Genomic DNA, 16,132 nt, shown 5'->3' on the forward strand with positions numbered 1-16,132 from the left:
CGGTTTGACCGCACATGGTAGTAGATGGCCGCATTCAATTTTCAACTACTTTTCCTTTTTACCAGTTTTCAACGGTCAAAATTTTAATTTTATTTAGTACCTACATATATCACCTCATAAACATAATTTTACCACACCTTCATCAAATCATCTTTCAAATCTTTTCTTCCAAAACTTTGAAAATGTATTCTTCCAACAACCCAAACAATCAAAAAACACCTAGTACCCCAAGGCCTTCGTATGATCAACCGATTTATCGCCTCCGGTTTATCACTATGGTGGTATGCTACTGTATTATCGTCACCAATTCTCGCAACTACAATAATTCCCACCACAATATGCACAACAATACTCCCAAACACAACCATAACCGAAAGCACCAACACAACCACAAAACGATCCCGAGTTTAATTCGTTTGAATTTCTTTCCCAACCAGAATTTGTTCAACAAACTCAAATACCTATCTCTGATTTCGAACCCAAGTTTGTTTGAGAAACCCAACCCACTCAAGCACCAAATAATAGAAAAGAGAAGGTGGTGGCAAATGGATGGTTAGCCGAAGAAGTGTTATGTTTGGTATAATCATGGGTCGATATTATGCGAAGAGAGGAAAAGAACAAAAACATGACCGTTTTTTGATGCGAGTTACAAAAAGGTTCCACAAAGGATTGAAGCTTTCTTAGTATCATTCAAATTTACTCAAAATGGGGGAAGACAAATAAGAAAGTCATATTGTTTAATGATTTGTATACCGACATGAAACGTGAATGGAAAAGTAAAGAAAGCAGTGAAGTGATTTTGTCGAAAGATCTAAAAGTGTATCAAAAAGAAAACAAGAAGGCTTTCAAGTTTCTTGAAGTTTGGAATTGTAACACCTAAGTTTTCAAATAATTTTTCACATTTTAAAAACACACTTTCATTCATAATGGTTATAAAAATATCATTGTCTCACATAATCAGTTCATAACATCACATCCCAAGATCATAAAAATGTAAAAACTCCTCATGTGTGTACTGATTAAGCCGGCGCCTTCCCGCGATCCTCAAAGGTACCTGAAACACATAACACAACACTGTAAGCATAAATGCTTAGTTAGTTCCCCAAAATACCACACACAACACATATTAGCCACTTGAGGCTATAACTCTGTTTGACCCTCCGGTCAATATGTCTCAGTGGGACCATCTAGTCCCATAACTCTGTGGGCCCTCTGGCCCTAACTCTGTGGACCTTCCGGTCCTAACTCTGAAAACTCTGTAACATACATAACATAAAGCACATAGAAATCACATCATGCAAAAGCATACAAAATACTGTCACATAACTCTAATTACCACTCTAGGTAAAGTATAGCGAGAAGACTCACCTCGGGTAACTCGGTAAATCTCGAACTCTGTAAAATCGGGTCTAGCCTCCACCTAATCATATGAAATAAAACACTCTAAATCAATACATCTCTCAAGGCTAGACTATTCCTTCTCTTAGTACTCTCAGAAGGGTTAAAGACTATTTTACCCCTCTCATGGCTCAAAGACCCTAAAGTTGACCAAACCCTAAAAGTCAACAAAAGTCAACTCTCCGTGTTACGCTGCGTGTACCAAACATGCACGCTGGGTGTACCCGGCGTTCTCATAGAAACGGGGTGTATGACCCCTTACGCCGCGCGTACTAGGATTACCCCCCGCGTAACTCCCAGTTTCAGACTCTAAGCTCTTGAGGTCTTAAACAGTTAAGACTCACGTCCAACTTCTAGATCCGACAAATTCTAAGCTTCTTAATCCATAAAGTTGGTGACCTTAAGCGTTTGCATGGCTGGACAAGTCACTAACACCCATAACATTCCATTTCCCAACTCTAGAAACCTCATAACTCAAGCATGACCTCATAATAACGACCAATATGGAAACTTTATGGATCTATAACACAAATATCACTGAAATGGGACAGATCTAGGTCCATGGAGTACATTACACTCATAAAGTCTCCACCTTTGGGACTTTTAACCCTAGAAATGGTCCATGCAATCATCTAACCAAATAAAGAGGAAAGTTTTGAACTTCATACCTCTAGATGAAGCTCCTTTCTCTGTAGATCTCAGATCCAAACTTGCAATTCAAGCCCTAGCCTCCACAAACTCTTCTCCTTCTTCTTCACTAACACACCAAGACACTTTTAGCTCCAAAACACACACACACACACAAGCTAAGGATGATGGAAGGCTCTCTCTTAGGGTTTCACTCTATGATATGGAGGCTGAGAAATGAGCCTTAGTATCCTTTAAATAGTGCACAAGCCAAACATTTAGGGTTTGCATCTGGACCCGTTACGCCCAGCGTACCCAGGCGAGTCCGCATCCAAATTAAGCGCTTGAGTACGCGTAGCGTACTCATTTGCTACAAGAATTCTCTCAAGGGACCAATCTTGACAACTTGATAAAATGGAAGGGTTAAATAGCTTACCTGAATTTCGAGATCTTACAGGAATCTTGTGAAAGATAACAGAAAATGGAAAAACAACAAAACATCTGAAGAGCATATCAATAGTGGTTCAAAATGCTCAAGAACATCCGAATTTGACTACACTACATCTGATGCTCGTGTTGGTTTCAACCTCAATGATGATGAACCCGTTCAACTTTCACCATCATTCGAACCAATGGGAATGGACAAAGCAAAAAACAAAGGCAAAGACAAAGCAGAAGATTCAGATGATTTGAAAGAAATGGGGTACGATGTGAAGGGTCTAAAAGAGAAAATGGCCAAGTTTTTGCAAATTGCCTCTAACAGAGAGCTTAGGAAATAAAGAGACAGTGACATGAAAATACTAACACTAGACACAAGGAACATGAGTGGGAGGAGCTTGAAATTGCTTTAGCGATGAAAACCGATCTCAAAAAACATTATGCTAAGTAGATTTTGAGATTTCTAGTTTTTTTCTAAGTTTTTAATTGTTTGATGTGTGTTTTTTTTTTTTTTTTTTTTTAAGTTTTTGGGTTTAAGATTTCTAGTTTTTTTTTCTCTAAGTTTTTAGGATTTTTTTAAATGTCATGTTATGTTTTTTTTATTAAGTAATGCAATGTAATGGTTTTTAATTTTTAAATAATGAAGTTCATGTTTTTTTGTAATAAAAGTAAAGTTTTTATTTAAATTAAATTATAACAAAAAGTGTGGCACCATTCCTTGTGGGTGGAAAGAAATCACACTTTTACGGTAAAAACGGACATGACGCTTACATGGTAGTGAAAGGAATATGGTAAACGTGACACCACTCCCTCCATTCTGATTCACTGCTTATGGGAAACTCAATGTTGTCTAATGCCACCTGTACTACCCCGATGAGTTTTTTATTCTTATATATATATATATATATATATATATGAAAAAGTTCAATATAGAACCGTTATTAATTATACTTTTACAATGGACACGTATACAATAGATTATATCAAAACACACTTCCTTTTTTTTTTTTTTTTTTTAATTTAACTTTATAGGCCATGTTTTTTATCGAAAAAACGGAATATAATATTGTTCATGATTTTTCGTCCTGTTTCCATTGAGATCTATATTGGTATATAAAAATGAAGTTTGTTTTTTTTTTTTTCAAAAAAACCTACTTCATTTTATTTGTTTTTTGAAAAATTAAAAGTTTATTTTTTATCGAAAAAAATTAATAAATATATCAAAATTTATATTTTTTTGGTACTTTTTAAACACAGATTCATATTGACGTAAACAAAATCGAAATTTTTGTTCAGATTTATATTGCGAATCTGCTCAGATTTACAATGTGAATATAAAATTAATTATATATATATATATATATATATATATATATATATATATATATATATATATATAAAATCGAAACTTCTGTTCAGATTCATATTGTGAATCTGCTCATATTCACATTGTGAATAATAGTAAGTCAGATTCACACTGTGAATTCTAAAAACTAATTTAAGAGTAATCAAAACTTATAAAATTATAAAACTATATAGAAATATATTTCGATTCATATGTAATTTTCATTAAATTAATTTATGAATGATCGAAAATTGTGAATGTTAAAATTGAAATATTTACAGTTCAGTGATCGAGATTTGTTTTCAATATATGTTGATGTTTATTAATAAAATTAAAAAGATTTAATATTATGCTATAAAATAAAATAATAACAAAATAAAATTTATTATATAACAAATAATAAATTAAAAGTAATATTCCAATAAAAAGGAATTTATCCAAAAAAACAGGAGTTAATAAAATTTACTAAAAGAAATTAATATAATCTAATAATGTAATATTTATTACCATATATATATATATATATATATATATATATATATATATATATATATAATAAATTAAAAATAAATATCATTAATATATAATAATCCAATAAAAAAGAATTACTCCAACAAACAACATTAACTAAAATAAGTTAATAATCCAATATAATAATCTTTATTAATATATAAATATTATATTTTAAAAATAATATTTATTCATATATAATAATTCAATTAAAATATCTGATAACAAAGAAATTAATAATATATAATTAAAAAAAATTAATAATCTATTAAAATAATATTTATTAATATATAAATAGTATATATTAGAAATAACATTTATTAATATATAATAAAAATTGAAAAGAAGATATGTAGAAATGGTCGTTGTTGTTTGGTTGCAGAAATGGTCCCTGAGGGTAAAATAGTCATTTTAAAAAAGTTAATAGCCAACTTGTTGAAAAGGACCAAATCTACAATTTTTCAAAGGTTTGGACCTTAATCACATAAAATGAAAAAACCAGAGGGACAATTTTTTATAGTTTTGTCTCGATTTATAGTTTTTACTCTTTTAAGTAACATTTTCTTTTCTTGAACTTAAATTGTATTTTTTTTGTTATATCGTTTTACTTTTTAATATTATACTTTTTAGTTTTGTTATATTAACTATATAACTTTATTAACTAAAAAATATATAATTAAAATCTAAAATATTGTTTTCAATAAATTTTATCATTACAATGATTCCATCAATACTTTCAACTTGATATTAATATGGAATAGATTACAATGATAGAAAAAGACAAGTTCAACTATACATGAAATTTCAAGGAATAACGAACATAAAATTACAAAAGAAATACCAAACAAATTGAAGGGGAAATCATAAGATTGAGTAAACAACACACAGTTCACAATGCATTAAATTTTTGTTGAGAATTTGAACAACTTCTTTGGTTCTGACCAAGTTAATGACATAGTCCACATTTACGACTTTCGTCAAGATGACAATGGTACATCTCGTTATGAATACAGTTTTGAACGCCTCCGACCTCGACTAACATAAAGTTTTGAGTAATCTACTTCGATCATCTAATCATAATCCAAAAATAATCAACAAGAGAAAGTGGTGCAAAAGCAAAATTATATTGTTGTTTATATGTCGCGGTAGCGTAAACTCTATTGACAATGGAAATAGAGTTATCCCTTTTATATCGACAAACTGCAAGAGCACGTGAACATGGAATTATTTCCATCTATCACTTACCGCATGTGTGTTGATGTCGAAAATAATGCACACTATGTGTATTCCCTGCATTTCCATTTATCTTAAACTTAGTGACAATTATATAGACACTTTCATTGTAGTGAAGCTCGACTATCGTATGACTTTGTTGATGGATCTCAAGTTTAAGGAAGAGGCTCCACATACATGATGGTAGAGGTGTATTACAATTCATTACAACAGAACTATGCTTCTAAAATATTTGCACAGTTCTATTAAATGTAAGATCTATCGATGCCCTAATTGGTAACTTTCTTGCTCCTCGCAACGCATTATTTATACTCTCAGAGATATATGTTGTTAATAAACCCCATCGACAATTTTCATCATATAAAAAGGAACCAATGACTTTCAGGAATTTTTTTTAAATGCTCTCATGCTTCAAGATTGATTGCTTTTATTTCTCTTATACACTCCAAACACTTTTTTTTATGTCGTGCTTCCTATAACCCAACAAAATGTTTTAAGGCTCACATTATTGTACCTTTTCCTGAGATTCCTTCTAGTGTGTCGAAGACAAAAGCGATGGGATGCTAATGGATCTTTCCACTCCTCTAGATTTTTCATTGCATGAAATATTCCTTTCCTGTTTGAACTAACACACAATTGTCTATGTTGAGCAACATAATGTCAAAACTTATTGAAAAACCAACACCAATTGTGTGAAGTCTCTCCATTGACAATTGAAAAAACGACTGATAATATATAATTGTTGGCATCTTTGGTACCAAGGATAAGAAAATTTCCTTTGTCCGAACCCTTCAAATGACAACCATCAACACAAATAACAGGTCGACATAGATGAAATGCATAAATAGAACGTCCAAAATCCCAAAAAAAACATATTTTGAATGTTGCTACATCTGACTAACCATTTGTATTATGAAGCCAGTTAACAATTGCACTAGGATTGGAAGCCTGAAAAGCTACAATGTACTTGGGAAACTCCAAAAAGTTACTCAACCAAGTTACATATTTTTCACAATGGCTCTTCCTCTACCACATCTTGCCTTCCCATACAAAACACCAACATGCAAAAAAAATTAATATCTGCTTGTATATGTTTCACAGGATAAGAAAACATCTATTTCAATTGAGAGGATTATGTATGAGTTGATAGTTTTAAAGGTTAAAGTTTTGTTATTTTTACTTATACATGACCCAAAACAATTGTGAATGCCCACCCCACGTGCAATCTTTCACATATGATGATTTTTCATCTTAACAACATGAACATACCATGCATAATGTGGTGTATATGACGCACCGATAGAACTTTCTCCTTCACTTCCTAAAGTCCGACACTATGCTACCTATAATTTAATTTTACTTTCATACACTTTGAGCTCTCTATTTTGAGAGATCGGTTGGGATACATATTTTTATAGATGTGATGATGCATAATATCTACATTATACTTATATAGTTTATATACTCTTTGTAGACAGTCAACCTTATCTAAATAATTGTAAATAATATAATTAGACAAGCTGATCTGTCATAGTTTGTTTAGTTAGTTAAATATGAAGATATGCTGATGGAAGTTCATATGCCGAAGACTGAAGATCATCCCCTGATGAGCAAAAGACACTAAAGACATTATTAGCACCAAGGCACTGAAAGTATTATCAGCATGAAGATCATTCACTAAAGACATTATTAGTGTGTCCATACGTTGAAGTACTTGCAATGATAACATATTGATCATATGATACACTAATACACTAAATACTGATGTATATTGATGGTCATACACTATATGATGAAGCTAAAGCTGCTTTAGCTGAAGCTGAAGCTGATCAGCATGACTCCTTGATGCTGGTGCCCCTTGTAAGGTCACACCTTATGATCGGATGAGTCAACACAAAACACATTGTCCACCAACGCCAACAACAACATCAGCTTAATCAACGACAACGTGATCCCAATGACCCTATTCATCGTTTGTATATTAGGTAGATATACTATGTATATAGTGATGGGTTTTGGACATAAGAACTTTACCTATGTGCACATACAACCCTATAGCTTGGATCTAGGTTTCACTAATTGAACATGCAACATATCCAAGACTTTCATGGCTAGATCTAATGTATACTAACAATTAAAACATATGAAAACAGATCTAGAATGATACCTTGAGTTACTTTCTTGAAAACCTTCTTCTTCTTGGAGCTTAGAGTCACAAATGTCACTCCTCTAATGGCTTACAAACACCAACTAGCAAGAAGATGATTTGAGAGAGATGAGGAAGAGGGAAATCGGCTCTAGGGTTTCTCCAAACACAAGGGTGGCCGATTTCCTCAACCTTATGGGTCTATTTATACTGTGAGCTTCTAGGGTTTCACCCCAAAACCCTAATTGGATAACTTAGCCTCAAAGCAATCCAAATCCCTTCCTAGATAAGGCCTTGGACGATTTCTAGGTGATCCATATCCCTAAAATCATCCAACCCTATATCCATAAGGGTTATCAGCTCAAAATACAACTTTCACACATTTGACAGTTTATACCCCTTTATTAAATTAATCTCTTTAAGTCACCAAATTAATTCCTAATTAATTTATGACTTATATTAATCAAATAATATTATTATTCTTTTAACATATTATTCTTATAATATATTAATAATAATATCTCTTCTCTCTAAATCACCCTATCAAGTTGCTATGGTGAAGGCAACCCAAAAGGATCATGCACAATCGGGTCAAGTACTTACCAAATATAGTTACAGCCTTAGACACTAATCCAACATATAGAATAGATATATGATTCGTAATCTTAGTGATTAGGATCATACCTTTACATGGATTAGTATACATCCCAAAAATAGTGGGATATTTGTTTCCGTAATCGTATATATTATACTGTTAGGGTTAAACCCCATTAGAGCTTTATGCCTCGCTTTGTGCGACTATTCTCTTTGTGAGAACCTTTTCTCAGTGAAAGTATCTTTGTGATCATCCTTGTTCTTTTGTTTTTGTTTACTCTTTGTTATATTTTTTTGCTCTTTGTTATTCATAGTTGAGTGTATCTGATCGATACAAACCTTTAGTTGTATCAGAGCGAGTTTATGATACATTCAAGTTACCATGTCTTCCTCCTATAATCCAAAGTCGTCTGCTGTTAGCAAGATCCTTCCTTTCGATGAACACAACTTTGCTACATCAAATTTAAGGCTATGGACAATCTCGAGATCATGGACTATGATATGCTTGATGTCATAACAAGGGTCCCATCGTCTCTATGCATCGACCTTCTAATGATAATGCATCTTTCAGTGTAATAAAGCATAAGCATGTGTATGGATACAAAAAGGAAGAGCAAAGTGTTCTAAATCTTGATGTAAAGGCAAGGATTTCTATAAGAAACTCTCTTCCATATCATGTCTACCGATTGGTTCAAAGCTACACAATTGCACAAGAGATAATGAATACGTTATCATCCACCTTTGACAGAGAAGGGTTTTCTGATGATGAGATTAGAAACGGTAAGTGTCTCATGGCTCAAATTGACGAGTCTCATACTGAAGTATCAAGGGATACCATCAATACTTTTTACGTTGACCTCTCTCAAGCTGCAAAGGACTCTAAGTCTCAGGACATCGACTCAGCCTAAATGTATCAGGTAGAAAAATTCGTCAAGTACTCCTTTGTTGAAAAATCTGACATATTTGATTATTTACATCTTGATCTTTCAATATCTAACAAATAAAAACCCTCTCTCAAAATTGAAATGAAAAACCTTAAAGAAAAACTCTATTTCATTGTTAACTCCTTTTCTCTCTTGAATAAGGAAAATTCATGTATCTCACTAACCAATAATTTTTTTCACACTTAAAATGAAAAAGTTGTCGATCGTTCAAGAAGGATCCAACTTATCTTAAATAACTGGGCTTTTCTCACTTTAATGTCACTAAAATTATTAATTATCGAATTCGTGATCATTGTGAGAAAATTCTTGGTGGTGATATTGAAGGTGTTGTTTTCTTACTCAAAAGGTCAAGACTAAACAAACCTTTTATAACGTTGATGATATCGAGAAAGATTTTAAAACTTGATTTTTTAGTACATATTACACAAATCAAATGTTGATTGATACACATTGTATTACTGACTCAAATGGTACGACTAAATGTATACTCGCTTATCTGATCTTGACCCTTCTCACCAACCTCCTCATCGTGAGTATGTTTTTCCTTCAACTAAGACCTTGCCGAAGTTTCTCATCTCCAATGGAGAAGTTCACTCTGTAAATGAAATTCTCGTCATGTTTCTTCTATGCTCTGTTAGCAACATTGAATCTGGAGGTCAATCTAAACTCTCTCTTTCTGATGATTCTTCCATCTCCTCTGAGTCCCATGACAAGTTGTCATTTGAGTACACCATTGATGACACTCCTTGGTCCAAAACTAAAACAAGAGTTCTCAAATCAAATGATCGAGATTCCTTAATTTATATTATCAAAAGAAATCAAAGTTCTAATTTTAAAAGAAACAATTATGGAATCATGGTTTGTTATCGTTGTTGTGATGCTTCTCATAGTGTCGGCGAGTGTACTTTTGAAGAAAGCTCCAATCGTGCCAGCAACATCATTGCTCGAAATAAAAAACGGATTAAAAAGGGAAACTTGTTAAACTGTCTCCATGATGCTTGTTATCATATTTTCTCTTAGATGCCCCATTGCAAGATAGGTCAGTGTATACTAACTGTATATTTTAGTATTTTAGGGTAAAGAACCTATTTGTTATTTAGAAAATGGTTTCTCAAGACATATGACAAGGTTCCAGTCTCTTCAAGATGACTTTGTGAGAAAAGATGGTCCAAATGTTACATACTGAGACAATGGGAAAGGAGCTACAAAAGGATATGGCACTATCAAATGCAATTATGTTGTGTTCAAATATGTATCCTATATTAAAGGTCTTCAACACAATCCCATATCAACCAACCAACCATCTCACATAGAATGTCATTTATGTTCTTGACATATTTTGTAACGCCCGTAGATCCGGACTAGTCAATTTAGAGGCAATAGGGGTCGAAAACGACTTTTCGACAAAAGATTATTTATAATAAATAATCTTAACCAAGTTGTATAATATGTCACAAGGTTTCCGTACATATAAAGAACGCAGAAATCCGAGTTATAACGAAGAAGTTATGACCGTCGAAGTTTCGCGACAGAACGGGCACGACACCGGGAAGCGTAAATAGTGAATTTACGATAGAGCGAGATTTAGCCTTAGCAATCTAAACAAAAATCGTAAAGTATGTTAAACTAAGAACATCGATAAAAAGAACTCCCAAATCTGACTTCGTATGAAGAAGTTATGATTTTTCGAAGTTTCGGATTAGCGGTGTACAACCCGAAATTCGAATTTTAGTTCGAGCGGTTTTTGGCTTACGCGACCTAAATGAGAGTTGAAGATCTCATTAATAGGAACTCAACGGTAAAAATACAGACGAAAACGGAGTCCGTATGAAGGAGTTACGAATTCTTCGCGGTCATTTAGCAGTCTAATCTCCTCCTACTGTTAAATTTAAGATCGGTCAAGAATTAGCCGACAGAGTCTAAATGAAAGTTGTAGATCTTGTTTTTACCTACGCGTGGAAAAAACGAACGTCAAAAACGGAGCTCGTATGCGAGAGTTATGATTTTTCTAAGTCGAGAGGCTGCTGTGCGAAATCGGGTGACGTGGCGCAATCCTGGCCGTTGCTTCCTCCCCAAGGCTAGCCACCAGATGGTGACACCTGGCCATAAAACTCGACGAGTTTTGGTGATTTCCAGCCTATAAAAAGGGTGCCGGGGAATCCTCATTTCTCACACCTTCCAACTTCTCTTTCTCTCTCTAGAATCTCTCTCTAAGCCTCCTTAAGCCCCCTAAAGTCTAGGAAAACCCCCTAGCACCCGAAGGAAGCCCCGAAGCTCCCGGAGTCCCGAGAAAAGGGGTCTTTCAACTCGGGAACGCTGCTCCAGCGAAGCCCGATTTTCGAGAAAACCCGCTGTAAGTGAGCTACGCCTAACCTATCTTTAGTTTAGCTTACGTTTTAATATAGTAATGTTATTAGGACCTTATAATAAGTACTTGGGATATTATTATGGGTTATATAAGTATCGTTTAACACTTATATAATAATAATAATATCTAGACTATTAATTAATCGCGGTTATCGTTAGACTAAACCCTAGTGGCAATGATACTAGGTTTTGCCAAAGGAAAAGTGTGTTAAGAGTAACCAAGTGCTGTCCAAGCGCCGAGTCACCACCTTCTCAGGTGAGTGCATAGTTACTTTCAGCTTACACATAGATATGAAGTATTTTATATAAATTACGTGCTATGTGTGCATATTATCTGAATACTTGCTATCTATGCTGGATGAACATTGTTATACATGTTTTCAATGATTTAAACTGTATATGTATTTTATATCTACAAAATGTGTTGGGTAAAACATGGGTAGATGTAATAGTTGTTGTGTGACGAAATAAAATAATGAGAGGCCTCGTTATAGATGTTATTGATGAATTAGTCATCTAGCGGAGTATAGATGACGACCACAGACTATTCTAGACAGTCCAGTGGAACACTAGCAGGCTCGCAACCTGTAGGTGTTTATTCGAACTATGTGTTTATTTGAATTGTGTGCTCACCAGATGTACTCCACCCCCCACATGGTTGCCTCAAGGACAATTATTGCTGAGGAATCCTCTTAGCAGTTGTGTCTGTCCCGATGATAATCCTTAGGGTAGGTCCCTTATGATAGATGCTTAGGGACGTAATGTGAGGATAACGGGAATGGGTAATCGGGTTTGTTTAATTTAATGAAGTTAATAAACTTATTTATTGTGGGTTGAAAACCCTATGTGTTCACCAGGCTCCCAAGCCTGACCCACTCAGTTTCTTGTATTACAGGTAGTGGCGCATGAGCATAGATGTGATGTCTTGGGATGAGAGATTAATCGGATATAGGCCTGTAGATATGAAATAATGTAGTAAGGCTTATATTGTACTGTTTATGCTTTTGATCTGTATGAACATGACATCCCAAGTCTTTTAATGAAATACATTTCTATGGAAATGCTTTTGATAAATCTTTATCATATTTTGTTTTGGGACAAATCCGCAACACTTTTATTTAAAATGTTACTCTGATTTTTAAACAAAGCATAAACAAACCGGTCTTTTCTGGCCGTGATTTTGGGGATGTCACAGTTGGTATCTGAGCATTAGTTTAAGTGAACTAGGAATATGGATTTATTTCTAGACTTAAACTTAGAATGCTAAGCGATGATTGTGAGGTGTGAGCACTAGATTATTTTAGGAATTATGCCTAAAATGCTTTATGTGCTAAATGCTTTGTGCCTGATATGCTATTATTTGTTCGGATCTATGGTCTGTTGCCGACCGGATCTGGAAACCTTATTTGTTTAGGATTCTAAAAGTGCGACTACGATATTAGAACTAGCATATAAACGTTTTGGAGTGATAAGGATGATTTAACCGTCAATTCTAAGTAAAGATCTAGATTCACCTTATTCGGTGTATAGATCAAGATGGTAAGGACCCGTAGTGGAAACGCGAATGCGAATGGGAACCGAGATCAACCCCCAGTGATTGAGCAAATACCGGTTGTGGTAGCCGCTGCTGAGCCAATAACGATGGCCGGAGTGCAAGCGATGATCCATGCAATGTTGGATCGTCAAATGGAGGAAACCAGGCGTTTGCTCCAGAAAAATCGAGAGGAAGCGACCATTCAGATCGAACAGCCCGAGTTGAACGAAGGGCAGACTGAGGAAGGAAACTACAGTGGGACTGTTGGTCAAGTCAACCCACCAATAATTCGACAAAACAACCAAGATGACGAAGTCGAGAGGAATGGATGCAACTACAAGGATTTTCTGACTTGAAAGCCATCGACATTCACTGGAAAGGAGGATCCGATCAGGGTCATGGATTGGATCTTGGAAATGGAGTTAGCTTTCATGACATGCGGTTACAGAGGGAAGCTACAGACCACATTTGCAGCGCGTCAGTTTCGAGGAGGCGTTGTACGTTGGTGGAACACCTTGGGGAAGACTCTGAGCCCCAACCAGCCCCTGCAACTGACATGGGCAGAATTTCTGGTGCAATTCAAACGAAAGTACTGCTCAGCTCAAAACCTGCTCGAGCTAGAGAACCAGTTTCTAACCCTGAAGAAGGAGAGCATGTCAATCGATGAATACACGAACAAATTCACATAAAAGATGGAATTTGCCTTGTGTCTTGTTCCGGATGAGCTGACAAAAATTGATAAGTATGCAAAGGGATTGCCATGGGAGTACGCGGTGCCAGTGCGTCAGGCACCTACCTTGGAGGCAGCTATCTGGGCTGCCAAGTCCGTGGAGGATATGATCAAGGGAAGAGCTGCCAACAAGACCAAGGTTGGTGAAAAGAGGAAGTTTGAGGGGTCTGCAAAGCCCGATGAGAGAAGCAAGACCAGTACCAGGAAGTTTAGAGGAGGGAGTGAAGAAAGATGGTGCGAGAAGTGCAAAAAGAAACACTCTGGAAAATGCGGTGAGGAGGTGACTTGTTTCAAGTGTGGGAAGCATGGGAATTATGCCAACGAATGCAAATTCAACAAAAGGGTGTGTTACGAATGTAATGAGGAAGGGCACTTCAAGCAAGACTGCCCAAAGAGAGAGGGGGGCTACAAAGCCAAATGTGCCGCCAAAACCAAAGGCAAGAGCATTTCAAATGATCCTTGATGAAGCAGATGACAATGCGAGGATTCAGGAGTGAAGGCTTGACATCCGAAGGTCGAGTTATGAAGTAGCCATAGAATCATATGATGTAGTCTGTTAGAGGCATAGTCTAGGGTGAACTTGAACACCTATGTAATAGTTTGAAGGAATAATAAAAAAAAACCTTCGTCTTGATATTTGATGTGTTAAGCTGGTATGTGATTTTCTTGTGTGGTGACTTGGAAAACTATGGGACAATACTTGGGACAAGTATGAGTAGGTGTGAATGGTAGTAGAGGCCTATACTACCGGAAGCACAAGACTCACACTTGGATCAGGGAAAGTCACAAGGTTACTAAGAAGCTAGTAATTGATTTCGTTTTATTCAAGTATGTCGTTACCATTGTTTCGGTAATGACTAAGAATATTGTTGTTATCCCGACCCTAGTGGTCATATCCCATTGAGTCCGACTACGATGAGTAGGTTACGTGGTTCAGAGAACCAAGTTTGATGTAGCGTCCGACTTAAACCAAACGATTGAAATCAAAGCGATCAATAGAAGTATCGCGCTCGTTGTTAAAGAAGTTGGTAGCCAAAAAATGCCTAATGTTAAAGTGTGATTATATCACATTAGAACATGAAGGAAGGCATAGTTTGTTTTAGAATTTAACTCTAAAAGACCTGAGTCTAAGCGATGCAACATACGATAATAGGTCATTAGAATATGACACATCGATCTATAGTAGTAATAAAAGAACTCATCTCAAGTTTGTATCCAGTAAGGATCGAGATTGTGACTTAAAGGTCATAATTAGTCTAACCTGAGGTAGAGAGCAGATGTACGATCGAGTACTACTTACAGTCAATGAGTCTAAGAGATAGACTTGAAGGAATATAGAAGTTATAATTATTAACTAGGATGAAGAGATGATGTATGGGGTCATTATACGAGCCCTGTTTCGTTGATGATTCTGGGACGTAATCATCCTAAGGGGGAGATAATTGTAACGCCCGTAGATCCGGGCTAGTCAATTTAGAGGCAATAGGGGTCAAAAACGAATTTTCGACAAAAGATTATTTAGAATAAATAATCTTAACCAAGTTTTAGAATATGTCACAAGGTTTCCGTACATATAAAGAAGGCCGAAATCCGAGTTATAACGAAGAAGTTATGACCCGTCGAAGTTTCGCGACAGAACCGGCACGACACCGGGAAGCGTAAATAGTGAATTTACGATAGAGAGAGATTTAGCCTTAGCGATCTAAAAAAAAAAATCATAGAGTATGTTAAACTAAGAACACCGATAAAAAGAACTCCCAAATCTGACTTCGTATGAAGAAGTTATGATTTTTCGAAGTTTCGGATTAGCGGTGTACAACCCGAAATTCGAATTATAGTTCGAGCGGTTTTTGGCTTTCGCGACCTAAATGAGAGTTGAAGATCTCATTAATAGGAACTCAACGGTAAAAAGACAGACGAAAACGGAGTCCGTATGAAGGAGTTACGATTTCTTCGCGATCATTTAGCAGTCTAATCTCCTCCTACTGTTAAATTTAAGATCGGTCAAGAATTAGCTGACGGAGTCTAAATGAAAGTTGTAGATCTTGTTTTTACCTACGCGTAGAAAAAACGAACGTAAAAAACAGAGCTCGTATGCGAGAGTTATGATTTTTCTAAGTCGAGAGGCTGCTGTGCGAAATCGGGTGACTTGGCGCAATCCTGGCCGTTGCTTCCTCCCCAAGGCTAGCCACCAGTTGGTGACACCTGGCCATAAAACTCGATGAGTTTGAGGTATACTCAACGTGTTTTGGTGATTTCCAGCCTA

This window comes from Lactuca serriola, chromosome 5 (genome assembly GCF_051521515.1).
Source record: "Lactuca serriola cultivar US96UC23 chromosome 5, Lser_US96UC23_V15, whole genome shotgun sequence".
NCBI classification, from domain to species: domain Eukaryota; kingdom Viridiplantae; phylum Streptophyta; class Magnoliopsida; order Asterales; family Asteraceae; genus Lactuca; species Lactuca serriola.